Source organism: Salmo salar, chromosome 05, assembly GCF_965601325.2.
Source record: "Salmo salar chromosome 05, fSalSal1, whole genome shotgun sequence".
Taxonomy (NCBI): Eukaryota; Metazoa; Chordata; class Actinopteri; order Salmoniformes; family Salmonidae; genus Salmo; species Salmo salar.
In genome coordinates this window covers 3,010,119-3,020,000 of record NC_138295.1, presented here as the reverse complement: position 1 = coordinate 3,020,000, position 9,882 = coordinate 3,010,119, and the positions used below count along the sequence as shown (strand labels likewise).

Genomic DNA, 9,882 nt, shown 5'->3' with positions numbered 1-9,882 from the left:
TAACATCAGCCAGTAGAACAGTAGTAACATCAGCCAGTAGAACAGTAGTAACATCAGCCAGTAGAACAGTAGTAACATCAGCCAGTAGAACAGTAGTAACATCAGCCAGTAGAACAGTAGTAACATCAGCCAGTAGAACAGTAGTAACATCAGCCAGTAGAACAGTAGTAACATCAGCCAGTAGAACAGTAGTAACATCAGCCAGTAGAACAGTAGTAACATCAGCCAGTAGAACTGTAGTAACATCAGCCAGTAGAACAGTAGTAACATCAGCCAGTAGAACAGTAGTAACATCAGCCAGTAGAACAGTAGTAACATCAGCCAGTAGAACAGTAGTAACATCAGCCAGTAGAACAGTAGTAACATCAGCCAGTAGAACAGTAGTAACATCAGCCAGTAGAACAGTAGTAACATCAGCCAGTAGAACAGTAGTAACATCAGCCAGTAGAACAGTAGTAACATCAGCCAGTAGAACAGTAGTAACATCAGCCAGTAGAACAGTAGTAACATCAGCCAGTAGAACAGTAGTAACATCAGCCAGTAGAACAGTAGTAACATCAGCCAGTAGAACAGTAGTAACATCAGCCAGTAGAACAGTAGTAACATCAGCCAGTAGAACAGTAGTAACATCAGCCAGTAGAACAGTAGTAACATCAGCCAGTAGAACAGTAGTAACATCAGCCAGTAGAACAGTAGTAACATCAGCCAGTAGAACAGTAGTAACATCAGCCAGTAGAACAGTAGTAACATCAGCCAGTAGAACAGTAGTAACATCAGCCAGTAGAACAGTAGTAACATCAGCCAGTAGAACAGTAGTAACATCAGCCAGTAGAACAGTAGTAACATCAGCCAGTAGAACAGTAGTAACATCAGCCAGTAGAACTGTAGTAACATCAGCCAGTAGAACAGTAGTAACATCAGCCAGTAGAACAGTAGTAACATCAGCCAGTAGAACAGTAGTAACATCAGCCAGTAGAACAGTAGAACAGTAGTAACATCAGCCAGTAGAACAGTAGTAACATCAGCCAGTAGAACAGTAGTAACATCAGCCAGTAGAACAGTAGTAACATCAGCCAGTAGAACAGTAGTAACATCAGCCAGTAGAACAGTAGTAACATCAGCCAGTAGAACAGTAGTAACATCAGCCAGTAGACAGTAGTAACATCAGCAGTAGAACAGTAGTACATCAGCCAGTAGAACAGTAGTAACATCAGCCAGTAGAACGTAGTAACATCAGCCAGTAGAACAGTAGTAACATCAGCCAGTAGAACAGTAGTAACATCAGCCAGTAGAACAGTAGAACAGTAGACATCAGCCAGTAGAACAGTAGTAACATCAGCCAGTAGAACAGTAGTAACATCAGCCAGTAGAACAGTAGTAACATCAGCCAGTAGAACAGTAGTAACATCAGCCAGTAGAACAGTAGTAACATCAGCCAGTAGAACAGTAGTAACATCAGCCAGTAGAACAGTAGTAACATCAGCCAGTAGAACAGTAGTAACATCAGCCAGTAGAACAGTAGTAACATCAGCCAGTAGAACAGTAGTAACATCAGCCAGTAGAACAGTAGAACAGTAGTAACATCAGCCAGTAGAACAGTAGTAACATCAGCCAGTAGAACAGTAGTAACATCATCCAGTAGAACTGTAGTAACATCAGCCAGTAGAACTGTAGTAACATCAGCCAGTAGAACAGTAGTAACATCAGCCAGTAGAACAGTAGTAACATCAGCCAGTAGAACAGTAGAACTGTAGTAACATCAGCCAGTAGAACAGTAGTAACATCAGCCAGTAGAACTGTAGTAACATCAGCCAGTAGAACAGTAGTAACATCAGCCAGTAGAACAGTAGTAACATCAGCCAGTAGAACAGTAGTAACATCAGCCAGTAGAACAGTAGTAACATCAGCCAGTAGAACAGTAGTAACATCAGCCAGTAGGACAGTAGAACATCAGCCAGTAGAACAGTAGTAACATCAGCCAGTAGAACAGTAGTAACATCAGCCAGTAGAACAGTAGTAACATCAGCCAGTAGAACAGTAGTAACATCAGCCAGTAGAACAGTAGAACAGCAGTAACATCAGCCAGTAGAACAGTAGTAACATCAGCCAGTAGAACAGTAGTAACATCAGCCAGTAGAACAGTAGTAACATCAGCCAGTAGGACAATAGTAACATCAGCCAGTAGAACAGTAGAACAGTAGTAACATCAGCCAGTAGGACAATAGTAACATCAGCCAGTAGAACTGTAGTAACATCAGCCAGTAGAACAGTAGTAACATCAGCCAGTAGAACAGTAGTAACATCAGCCAGTAGAACAGTAGTAACATCAGCCAGTAGAACAGTAGAACAGTAGTAACATCAGCCAGTAGGACAATAGTAACATCAGCCAGTAGAACAGTAGTAACATCAGCCAGTAGAACAGTAGAACAGTAGTAACATCAGCCAGTAGGACAATAGTAACATCAGCCAGTAGAACAGTAGTAACATCAGCCAGTAGAACAGTAGTAACATCAGCCAGTAGAACAGTAGTAACATCAGCCAGTAGAACAGTAGAACAGTAGTAACATCAGCCAGTAGAACAGTAGTAACATCAGCCAGTAGAACTGTAGTAACATCAGCCAGTAGAACAGTAGTAACATCAGCCAGTAGAACTGTAGTAACATCAGCCAGTAGAACAGTAGTAACATCAGCCAGTAGAACAGTAGTAACATCAGCCAGTAGAACAGTAGTAACATCAGCCAGTAGAACAGTAGAACTGTAGTAACATCAGCCAGTAGAACAGTAGTAACATCAGCCAGTAGAACTGTAGTAACATCAGCCAGTAGAACAGTAGTAACATCAGCCAGTAGAACAGTAGTAACATCAGCCAGTAGAACAGTAGAACATCAGCCAGTAGAAATGTAGTAACATCAGCCAGTAGAACTGTAGTAACATCAGCCAGTAGAACAGTAGTAACATCAGCCAGTAGAACTGTAGTAACATCAGCCAGTAGAACAGTAGTAACATCAGCCAGTAGAACAGTAGTAACATCAGCCAGTAGAACTGTAGTAACATCAGCCAGTAGAACAGTAGAACAGTAGTAACATCAGCCATTAGAACTGTAGTAACATCAGCCAGTAGAACAGTAGTAACATCAGCCAGTAGAACAGTAGTAACATCAGCCAGTAGAACAGTAGAACATCAGCCAGTACAACAGTAGTAACATCAGCCAGTAGAACTGTAGTAACATCAGCCAGTAGAACAGTAGAACATCAGCCAGTACAACAGTAGTAACATCAGCCAGTAGAACTGTAGTAACATCAGCCAGTAGAACAGTAGAACAGTAGTAACATCAGCCAGTAGAACAGTAGTAACATCAGCCAGTAGAACAGTAGAACAGTAGTAACATCAGCCAGTAGAACAGTAGTAACATCAGCCAGTAGAACAGTAGTAACATCAGCCAGTAGAACAGTAGTAACATCAGCCAGTAGAACAGTAGTAACATCAGCCAGTAGAACTGTAGTAACATCAGCCAGTAGAACAGTAGTAACATCAGCCAGTAGAACAGTAGTAACATCAGCCAGTAGAACAGTAGTAACATCAGCCAGTAGAACAGTAGTAACATCAGCCAGTAGGACAATAGTAACATCAGCCAGTAGAACAGTAGAACAGTAGTAACATCAGCCAGTAGAACAGTAGTAACATCAGCCAGTAGAACAGTAGAACAGTAGTAACATCAGCCAGTAGAACAGTAGTAACATCAGCCAGTAGAACAGTAGAACAGTAGTAACATCAGCCAGTAGAACAGTAGAACAGTAGTAACATCAGCCAGTAGAACTGTAGTAACATCAGCCAGTAGAACAGTAGTAACATCAGCCAGTAGAACAGTAGTAACATCAGCCAGTAGAACAGTAGTAACATCAGCCAGTAGAACAGTAGTAACATCAGCCAGTAGAACAGTAGTAACATCAGCCAGTAGAACTGTAGTAACATCAGCCAGTAGAACAGTAGTAACATCAGCCAGTAGAACAGTAGTAACATCAGCCAGTAGAACTGTAGTAACATCAGCCAGTAGAACAGTAGTAACATCAGCCAGTAGAACAGTAGTAACATCAGCCAGTAGAACAGTAGAACAGTAGTAACATCAGCCAGTAGAACAGTAGTAACATCAGCCAGTAGAACAGTAGTAACATCAGCCAGTAGAACAGTAGTAACATCAGCCAGTAGGAGAGAGGAGCAGGGGGGATGGAGAGGAGAGAGAAGCAGGGCGGGATGGAGAGGAGAGGAGCAGTGGGGATGGAGAGGAGAGGAGAGAGGAGCAGGGGGGATGAAGAGGAGAGGAGAGAGGAGCAGTGGGGGATGGAGAGGAGAGGAGAGAGGAGCAGGGGGGATGGAGAGGAGAGGAGAGAGGAGCAGGGGGATGGAGAGGAGAGGAGAGAGGAGCCGGGGGGATGGAGAGGAGAGGAGAGAGGAGCAGTGGGGATGGAGAGGAGAGGAGAGAGGAGCAGGGGGATGGAGAGGAGAGGAGAGAGGAGCAGGGGGGATGGAGAGGAGAGGAGAGAGGAGCAGTGGGGATGGAGAGGAGAGGAGAGAGGAGCAGGTGGGATGGAGAGGAGAGGAGCAGGGGGATGGAGAGGAGAGGAGAGAGGAGCATTGGGGATGGAGAGGAGAGGAGAGAGGAGCAGTGGGGGAGGGTAGAGGAGAGGAGAGAGGAGCAGTGGGGGATGGAGGGTAGAGGAGAGAGGAGCAGTGGGGGAGGGTAGAGGAGAGAGGAGCAGTGGGGGATGGAGGGTAGAGGAGAGAGGAGCAGTGGGGGATGGAGGGTAGAGGAGAGAGGAGCAGTGGGGATGGAGGGTAGAGGAGAGAGGAGCAGTGGGGGATGGTAGAGGAGAGAGGAGCAGTGGGGGAGGGTAGAGGAGAGAGGAGCAGTGGGGGATGGAGGGTAGAGGAGAGAGGAGCAGTGGGGGATGGAGGGTAGAGGAGAGAGGAGCAGTGGGGGATGGTAGAGGAGAGAGGAGCAGTGGGGGAGGGTAGAGGAGAGAGGAGCAGTGGGGGATGGAGGGTAGAGGAGAGAGGAGCAGTGGGGGATGGAGGGTAGAGGAGAGAGGAGCAGTGGGGGATGGTAGAGGAGAGAGGAGCAGTGGGGGAGGGTAGAGGAGAGAGGAGCAGTGGGGGAGGGTAGAGGGAGTGATATACCGTACGTAGAAGATGGGGATTGACGTGTTTTCTTAGTTATCCTGCTGAACACAGTGGAACTCCAGAAAATAGTCCATCCCAACTTGTTCAGTTCTTCATGAGATCTTTCAAAAAGAGCCACAGTAGTAAAGATTACCTCCACATACTGAGCAGGTCATGTTGTAGACAGAAACATGCTACATGGCCGACCAATCCAAACTCATCTCTCGGCATGTCCAGCCCATAAATTATCTCAGCCAATCATGGGTAGCGGAAGGGTTCCTGTATTTTTCCATGGCTAAAGCAACTAGGCTCGTAATTTAACAATTGTATTCGTGTTTACAGATGGCATTTCAACTTTGTTATTAAGGCACATGAAAGTTCATATGTTCCAGAAGGCGTTTTTGCCCCCCCCCCCCAAAAAAAAACGCATTTCGATAAAGAAAACATTTAAAATCGTTCAAATGCCTCTCCTGTGAAGTAGTGGCATACGCCTTAGTTCTTGAAATGGATCAGATATGTAATTTACTGTAAATGTAATGGTAAAGCATAGTGCATATCCTGCAGATTTATCGTTTTTCTTGGAAAAATGTTATCATGAAAGAATTGACAGTTAATCTTTTCAGATTGGGGTGAACTAATCTGGCAGCCTCAGCCTTGATAAGGCCTCGGTTTACCACATGGTCAACAACATTGACCCGGTCTTCATTAGTCACAACAGTTCCCTGCTGTCTGCCTCCCTCTCTCTGATGCCCACCTCTCTGACAGGACCCATGCCCACCTCTCTGACGGGGCCCATGCCCACCTCTTTGATGGGGCCCATGCCCACCTCTTTGATGGGGCCGATGCCCACCTCTTTGATGGGGCCCATGCCCACCTCTTTGATGGGGCCCATGCCCACCTCTTTGATGGGGCCCATGCCCACCTCTTTGATGGGGCCGATGCCCACCTCTTTGATGGGGCCCATGCCCACCTCTTTGATGGGGCCCATGCCCACCTCTTTGACGGTGGCCCATGCCCACCTCTTTGACAGGACCCATGCCCACCTCTCTGACGGGGCCCATACCCACCTCTTTGACAGGACCCATGCCCACCTCTCTGACAGGGCCCATGCCCACCTCTCTGACGGGGCCCCTGCCCACCTCTCTGACAGGGCCCATGCCCACCTCTCTGACAGGACCCATGCCCACCTCTCTGACGGGGCCCATACCCACCTCTTTGACAGGACCCATGCCCACCTCTCTGACAGGGCCCATGCCCACCTCTCTGACAGGGCCCCTGCCCACCTCTCTGACAGGGCCCATGCCCAGCTCTCTGACAGGGCCCATGCCCACCTCTCTGACGGGGCCCCTGCCCACCTCTCTGACAGGGCCCATGCCCACCTCTCTGACGGGGCCCCTGCCCACCTCTCTGACAGGGCCCATGCCCACCTCTCTGACGGGGCCCCTGCCCACCTCTTTGACAGGGCCCATGCCCACCTCTCTGACGGGGCCCATGCCCACCTCTCTGACAGGGCCCATGCCCACCTCTCTGAGGGTCTCCTTGTCCAGGAGCTCTTTGGTTTCTTCCTCTCCCTTGCTGTCTATCTGCTCCATGTTGAAGGACATGTCAAGTGTTCCCACACCCTCTTTTATATGGCGATCAATTGTGGTGACCACTAGTTGAAATCAATTAGCAATAATGAGGTGAAATCAATTAGCAATAATGAGGTGAAATCAATTAGCAATAATGAGGTGAAATCGATTAGCAATAATGAGGTGAAATCAATTAGCAATAATGGGGTTAAATCAATTAGCAATAATGAGGTGAAATCAATTAGCAATAATGGGGTGAAATCAATTAGCAATAATGAGGTGAAATCCATTAGCAATAATGGGGTGAAATCAATTAGCAATAATGAGGTGAAATCCATTAGTAATAATGAGGTGAAATCAATTAGTAATAATGAGGTGAAATCAATTAGCAATAATGAGGTGAAATCAATTAGCAATAATGAGGTGAAATCGATTAGCAATAATGAGGTGAAATCAATTAGCAATAATGAGGTGAAATCAATTAGCAATGAGGTGAAATCAATTAGCAATGAGGTGAAATCAATTAGCAATAATGAGGTGAAATCATTTAGCAATAATAAGTAGTCATTATGTATCATACATGTCATTTAAATGTTTATATTTTACAAACACATTCTATTTCTGTAGTTCTCCAAATCCATATAAAGTAGACAAACCAGTTTAAAATCCATATATAGTAGATAAACCGGTTTAAAATCCATAGGCCCGTTTACCAAGGACCACGGTTAATTGGTTAACCATTGAGCGCAGTTGGATTTAGTGATGACAAGAGAATGAGATTAAATTAAAACCATTGTGAGAGCATTGCTTTGTGAAAGGCAATTAGTTAGTTAATATGAAAGATATTTAGAGATGAAACACTGATTAGGATCTGGTGAAAATGTGAATGTGTGATTTTGGTTAACTGAAAATGTGCTTTAAACTTTTTTTTATTTTTTTATTTTTTAAAACAGCCTTTTTGATGATCTGCTTTGAGTTTTTGTACTAAGAGTTGTGAAATTTGACCACCTACTTGTGAAAATAATACCAACGAGATATCAGAAGCACCTGTAATGTAGGCCAATTTCACGCCAGTCACGACACCGGCGTACTTCACAAGGTAACACCAGGTTATCTAAAAGGGACAGACCTCAGTCTGTTGGTAATGAATCTCATTGTTTTCTGTGCTTTGTACACATTCCCCCCCAAAAGACTCATAATAGTGTTTCTAATTTCACGTCTCATTTGACCTGCGGTGAGTTTTACACATTTTTGGTCATAATACAAATGCTACATTTCATTGCTTATCATTACACAGTAGAGAAAATTGTCTCGCCTTGTGAACGTGAGGTACGTCGCTCTCCGCTCGTGTATAAAATGTATCGCTGAGTGTGTGTGTGTGTCATCTATCTGTGAACCGTCCAGCATAAACTTCAACCATGACACAAATGGCACCACATTCCCTCTGTCTCATAGGGGGTTGTCTCATAGGGGGTTGTCTCATAGGGGGTTGTCTCATAGGGGGTTGTCTCATAAGGGGTTGTCTCATAAGGGGTTGTCTCATAGATCGTTGTCTCATAAGGGGTTGTCTCATAGATAATTGTCTCATAGGGGGTTGTCTCATAAGTGGTTGTCTCATAGGTGGTTGTCTCATAGGTGGTTGTCTCATAGGGGGCTGTCTCATAGATCGTTGTCTCATAGGGGGTTGTCTCATAGATAATTGTCTCATAGGTGGTTGTCTCATAGGGGGTTGTCTCATAGATCGTTGTCTCATAGGGGGTTGTCGCATAGATAATTGTCTCATAGGTGGTTGTCTCATAGGGGGTTGTCTCATAGGTGGTTGTCTCATAGGGGGTTGTCTCATAGATAATTGTCTCATAGGGGGTTGTCTCATAGGGGGTTGTCTCATAGGTGGTTGTCTCATAGATGGTTGTCTCATAGGGGGTTGTCTCATAGGTGGTTGTCTCATAGGTGGTTGTCTCGTAGGTGGTTGTCTCGTAGGGGGTTGTCTCATAGGTGGTTGTCTCATAGGGGGTTGTCTCATAGGGGGTTGTCTCATAGGGGGTTGTCTCATAGGGGGTTGTCTCATAGGGGGTTGTCTCATAGGTGGTTGTCTCATAGATCGTTGTCTCATAGATCGTTGTCTCATAGATCGTTGTCTCATAGATCGTTGTCTCATAGATGGTTGTCTCATAGGTGGTTGTCTCATAGATCGTTGTCTCATAGATCGTTGTCTCATAGATCGTTGTCTCATAGATCATTGTCTCATAGGTGGTTGTCTCATAGATAATTGTCTCATAGATAATTGTCTCATAGATAATTGTCTCATAGATGGTTGTCTCATAGATCGTTGTCTCATAGGTGGTTGTCTCATAGGGGGTTGTCTCATAGGTGGTTGTCTCATAGGGGGTTGTCTCATAGATAATTGTCTCATAGGAGGTTGTCTCATAGGGGGTTGTCTCATAGGGGGTTGTCTCGAAGATAATTGTCTCATAGATTTGTCTCATAGGGGGTTGTCTCATAGGGGGTTGTCTCATAGATTTGTCTCATAGGGGGTTGTCTCATAGGGGGTTGTCTCATAGGGGGTTGTCTCATAGGGGGTTGTCTCATAGATAATTGTCTCATAGATTATTGTCTCATAGATTATTGTCTCATAGATTATTGTCTCATAGATGGTTGTCTCATAGGGGGTTGTCTCATAGATTTGTCTCATAGGGGATTGTCTCATAGATAATTGTCTCATAGATTATTGTCTCATAGATTATTGTCTCATAGGGGGTTGTCTCATAGGGGGTTGTCTCATAGATGGTTGTCTCATAGGGGGTTGTCTCATAGATGGTTGTCTCATAGGGGGTTGTCTCATAGGGGGTTGTATCATAGGGGGTTGTATCATAGGGGGTTGTCTCGTAGGGGGTTGTCTCATAGGGGGTTGTCTCATAGGGGGTTGTATCATAGGTGGTCGTCTCATAGGGGGTTGTATCATAGGGGGTTGTCTCGTAGGGGGTTGTCTCATAGGGGGTTGTCTCATAGGGGGTTGTATCATAGGTGGTCGTCTCATAGATCGTTGTCTCATAGATCATTGTCTCATAGGTGGTTGTCTCATAGATAATTGTCTCATAGATAATTGTCTCATAGATAATTGTCTCATAGATGGTTGTCTCATAGATCGTTGTCT

The 9,882-nt window shown here is 45.1% G+C and overlaps 1 protein-coding gene across 1 annotated transcript in view; it reads left to right on the top strand.

Moving 5' to 3' along the window:
• The window catches only part of LOC106591130 (vascular endothelial growth factor receptor 3), a 220,335-nt gene that overhangs the window by 134,091 nt on the left and 76,362 nt on the right, over nucleotides 1-9,882 (top strand). The window lies entirely within an intron of this gene.